Below are 6,000 nucleotides of genomic sequence, written 5' to 3'. Positions count from 1 at the left end.
TAATGGAGGTGTTGGCCTTCAGAAGAGACATTAAAACAAAGCACTGTTCATCCTCTCATTTTATTGTAAGTGATCGGATGGTGCTGCGGCAGAAAACACACGAGCAGTGGAGTTATCCCCGTCCCGAGTTCTGGCTGATATCTATCCATCAATCAACAGCCCGAAGTATGATCACATTGATGTTTGTGGGATTTTCCTCTGAGCAAATTATCTGCCCCTTTCTGACAGAAAGTGTATGTTCCTTTTCCCTTAACCAGTTTCGATTTTGCTCAATTAGACATGAAATCTGACTTAAAACTCAACTCGGGTGGCACTCAAAATCACAACAAATGAATCAGTAATAAAGGATAGAGGGTCTAATTGATCAGAGTGTGCGAGAGGCTAATGTTTTCTGTAGGAAGTACTGGTTTCACTAAGTCACTAACCTCAGTGTCCCAGCTCATTGTAACCCTGAGCAATAACTGGCAGCAGGTTATTGAAGAGATAATTAAATTGGGCCCTGATGTTGATGAAGGTTCCCCCGCGCTATTGAAAGGAGCGCGGGGAATTCTCCCACTGTCTTGACCAACTTTCCTGACTCAATAACACCACCAGAAACTGCTGCACACAAAGAACTAACTGAAGGGTCAAAGTTTAAAGAGGAAAACCAAACCCCTTCCCGGCTTCACACAGGAACACATCGCCCTTCAAAAAACTTTCTTCATCAGATCCAATATCTGATCATTGAGATACAGGCACCTCCTCCTGCCTGAATTCATTATGTGCAGGAATTGGATTTATTTTGTTTTATCAGCTCATAAAAGTATCCAGGAGCCGGGAAACTTTCATGATTTCCTGTGTTTCAATGAGAAATTATCAGCTGAAATTTTAAAAAAAGACACAGAAAATGCTTGTATCACGGAGCAGGTTTGTCCTTCACAGAATTAATACAAACTCACTTCCTGTCCAATCAGTGATGGATGTGGACACCGAGAGAATATGAACAGAGACGGAAACAACTGGATTCTAATTCCGCCCCCCTGAAAAAAACACGACAGAATTGGGTTAACAGACAGATTTTTCAGGATTTAAATTCCCAAATATTGATCAAAGGATTGGCAGCATGTAAAATCTAGGAAATGCAGGTTGGAGAGGATAATTTAATTATCTGCAGTATTTACTCAGGGTTGAGTTGTGTGTGGAATTCTAGTTCAGGACTGGAGACTGTCAATATTGAGAGAATAATGGCATCAACAAAGGCTGACACCTCGTTTCAGTTCCCTCCAGATTTAGTTTTTTATTTATGAAGAGGGGGTGGAGGAATTAACTTCATGAGGCAATATGTACACACTGGATCAGAATATGAAAACCTGCTCGGTCCAGGCTCATGAAGATCGGAATATACAAACAGAAGTAAAGTATTTTTCCCTCATGCCTGTTCTGCCATTTAATGAACTCATGACTGGTCTGTATTTTAGCTCCGTCTATCCCTCTTTGTTTTGTAATTCTTAAAGTTCTTACCAAACAAAAGCCATCAGCTTCAGTTTGGAAATTTTTGATTGACTCCCAGCTTTAACGCTTGTTTGAGGGAGAGAATTCATTATTTCCACCAGCCTTTGTGTGAAGAAGTGCTTCGTGAAATTACCCCTGAAAGGCTTCGTTCTAATTTGAAGGTTATGTCCCCTTCTTCTGGTCTTACCCCGCCAGAGGTAATAGTTCCTCCCGATCTACCCTGTCAAATCATTTAATCATCATATATATCTCAGTTAGGTCGCCCCTTAATCTTCGATATTCAAGGCATTACGTGACTAGTCTTTGATATCCGTCATTATTTGAGGCTGGTATCACTCTGGTGAAATTCTGCTGCTCCCACTCGGAGGCCAATCTATCCTTCCTGAAGTGTGTTGTCTGGAACTGAACACAGTGATCTAAATGGGATCTAAACAGAGTTTTATAAAGCTGTAGCATGAAGTCCAATCCTTTGTATTCTAATAGCATTGTTACAGTATTTTTACCTTCCTGTCCACTAGCTTTTAATGATGTCTGTACATAGCTTCCTGCTCCTCCACATTTTCCCACATCTCACCACAAAAATAAACAATCCGCTCTATCCTCCATAGGATTAATTAGACAGCCCATCACTTTAAAGTTCATTTGCTAAAACTTGCTCACTCACTGAACTCATCAAGCAAATTTCAAATTAAATGTGTTCCCCAAGGATAATGTTATGTTTCTGCTCCATCGTCATTAACTTTTTCCGTTGCCTCCTTTCATGAATCCTGTCTGATAATCATTCCAGTATAATTTGGGTGAAGAACTGTAATTGTCAGTCTCAGTTTTGATGAAGTCTGAACAAATCCGTGATCTCCAGTGAGATATTGACAAGCAACGGATTTCAGATCTATTTTGTTCAAAATGTAACAAAACAGGAAGCAACAATTAATTAATAATATCCACAAACTAGCAGCAAGGATTGGACTGGAAGCCACTTATGCAAAACATAATAGATTAGCAATCCAGCACCTTAAACTCTCAGTCACCTGGTCACCTGTCTGAGTTTTAGAACACAGTCTCACACCCTTTTTCCATCCATGAAAAGTTGGTAAGAAGGTTCTGAAAGAGCAGCCTGGTGCGCAATGTTGGAAATGCAGCTTCTGTAATTGAAAGGAATTTCTATCACATCAGGTCAGGGACTGTTTGGAATGGACCAATGTGAAATATTTCCTGACAAATTAAATTGTGACAATAGAAAAATCTTACAGAGTGTATGGACTCTTCATTGGTTGTCAAACATTCTGTCAATTGGTAAACCGTATTGTATAAGAAACAAAATACTTGGAATGATTTTAAATACCTGTACTAGATCTCCCCTTAACATTCCCTGTGATAAGAAGAACACTGGCAGTTTTTAACCCAGTCCATCCACATACGGGATCCCTCACCGCTCATACCATTACACTAAATCTCCACTGTACGCTCTCCAAGGTCTTGCTGTTCTTCCCAAAACTTTTCCATAGCCCTCACCAGGATCTTATATTCATTATTATAATGGGATATGCCTCCAATTCTTTGAATCCCATCTACCCACATGATTCTTGTTAACTAACATATGATGCATTATAGATGAGGATAGGCTTCCATCAATGTTAATTTCTTAAAGACATCGAGAAATGGATTTTAAATCTCTACTAAATGAATCTTTGTGAAATTCGGCAATTAGCCCATGAAAACCCCGCTTCCTTCATTCCACTTATTGCTATTTTTATTTCTATTAATCCTAGTTCTTTATTACAAAGGTTTCCCTCTTCTCCTTTACATCCTCTTCAACAAAAGTGCTCATTTTATCCATCCACAATTTACAACTGCCTTCTTTTATATTTAACTCTTGTTTAAAAAGAGGTACTGGACGGACTGGCTGAACTTTATGTTGGTAAGTCGCAAGGACTTAATGGGATGCAGCTGACGATGCTGAGAGATGTAATAGTGGAAATTATGAAGTTACTGGCCAGAACCTTCAGAATTCTATTTGTTTTTGTAATGGACAGCAACAAACCACTTATTTATCCCAGGACACAATATTGAGTTAATGTGAATCGGTGCTGAGCAGGTTCTAACATCCCGCATCTCCAATTCTTTTTTACTTCAGTGACCGGTCCTTGATGTAAGCTTTTTGCTTCACAACTCTTGTTTATTACGGGAAACAAAGATGAATAGAATTTAATCGATGCAGAGCAGATTCCAACGCCCTACATCTCAGTTTTGATGTCAGTTTTTGCCTCTAAAAACGAGACCCCACCTCCTGGGAACACAGCAGCAATACTTCCAGGATCTGATTTACAACCTTGAAACTCAGTGAAAGGCTTTCACCCTCCCCTCGGGCTCTGACCGCCGCTCTACCCCCAACATTCCGCTTGGATAAGCAGACAAAACAACTTCCTTCCCAGCAGTCCCCCAGCATAGACTGGATAATGTCCCAAGCTCGTATCCCGCTAATCTCACATTGCTCCACCGATTTATGCTATTCCCCCAAACTCCGGGAATCTCGGCCCAAATCCCCAGACCTTCATTATCTCCTTAACCAACATTTTCTCCCCTGATTAAGTCCACCCTGAGAAGAGGGGCTCGGCATTCCGAGTTCCTCTTCAGAGATCCGGTTGCTGCTAATGGACCAAAAGATGCCTAAAACCTGAAAGAAACCCTCTGGCACAGCCCTCTGAACATGTCTCCATTAGACCGTATGTCTCCATTAGACCGTGCAGTCACTCACTTTTCCAGAGCCGCTTCATCCAATTCAGGATCGCGGGGAGTCCGAAACCATCCGGACAGGCAATAGGCGTTGGCGGAGTTCACCCAGGACGTGGACTCCAGTCCATCACAGGGCACACACTCACACACACAGACACACACTGAGGGGCAATTTACCGTAGCCAATCCACCTAACCGGAGAAAATCTGCGCGGACACGGGGAGAAAGTGCAAACTCCACTCGGACAGACACCCGACCGAACCCGGATCCCTGAAGCTGTGAGGCAGCAGCGCCTCCGCCCACCGCGCAGACAATACCTGCTTCATAGACACAACAGCGCGAAGTATGAGCCATTTCAGTGCCAGTATCCTGTGGAAATAGAGGATTCAACATAAAACAGAATTAAAAATACTGAACAGATCCTCTGGGAGCAGGACTCAAATCAAAGTGGAAAAACCCAGTGGATTTGTCGTCGAAACTTTTCACCATTGGACAATGGCAACTGAAATCATTCCCCCTTCCCCCCTCCTCCCCTCCCCCGCTTTCATACAAACCAAAAATGTTCCTGCCCTGATTCACTTTTGCTCAAGTTGTTTACAATCAAATGAAGAGAATAAACTGTCGGAGGGAATTTCCATGATTTATGGAAACACCAACAACCGCCAGTTGTCAATCACTCAGCCCCATCAGACCCACCCACACTGACGGGAGCTTCCTGCATCCAGCACTGGCCCTGTCGCACTCACCAGCTGCTCACCCAGACCCCACTCTCACAAACACTGAACATTTTTATCCAAACTCTTCAAATTAATTTTAACAATGAGAAGAAATATTCTCATTTCATCGCACTTTGGTTGAACGGAACAAATGTTCAACTTTTCACCGTCACTCGGTAACCACGCTCGACATTCCTTCAATCAGTTGTATAAATTATCGGCTGTAAGGATTTATTTCACTGGGTTAAATAATTTCCATGTGAGGAATGTTCCAGTGTGAGAATGGAGGGGGCCGGGCTGACTGAGCTGTGTCTTCACCGCTTCTGGGCAGTGGGAATGTTCACCCTTCATTCTGCTCCGATTCACTTTCCCAAAGGGAATCTACAGATTCTCCAATCTGGGCCCTGGGATTTATTCATTGGTTCCATTCAATTTGTCTCATTTTTCCGAATGACGATGTTTTCCGAACTTCGGGGAAACCCTCCCCCTTACATCCTGCCCCAGTCTAGGGTGGAACAGGCCGATAGCGACCCCAAACTGGTCACCTCCACACTGACAGATACAACACGGTCACACTCTGCTTCAGTGAGATGAATGTCGAGAGCGGTTTCTTTTGAAGAAATTGTGGCTGATTGAGGTGCTTAGAAAGTCCTGATTATTTGTAATGAATCCGTCCCAAATCCATTGGAATGTCCGTGGAGCGACACCTAATATCCCTCTTTGTGAAAGGATATTTCAGATAAATGATAATCTCTTTCGGTGAAACGTGTTGAGCAGGTTGTGAGGAGAACTCTTTGAAATGTTTACGTGCTGCCACGTTAACAACATGGAAACAATTGACACTTTTTCACAAATAAATTTAAACTAAATGTCCACCTAGATGTAAACTCAGAATATTCAGCATTTTAAACGAAGTGGAAAACAGATGCATTGCACATCTGCAGTGAGGTCTCGGAAAGCAGAATTTGCCAACTGCTTGTTACAGCGTTCACACAGTAAACTATTGTTCACCTCTCTTCCTCTTATTTCCGGTGATGAAGTTTGAATCCTATCGCTGACC

The sequence above is a fragment of the Cetorhinus maximus genome, chromosome 31, assembly GCF_964194155.1.
Source record: "Cetorhinus maximus chromosome 31, sCetMax3.hap1.1, whole genome shotgun sequence".
Taxonomy (NCBI): Eukaryota; Metazoa; Chordata; class Chondrichthyes; order Lamniformes; family Cetorhinidae; genus Cetorhinus; species Cetorhinus maximus.
Note: the sequence above shows the minus strand (reverse complement) of the source record.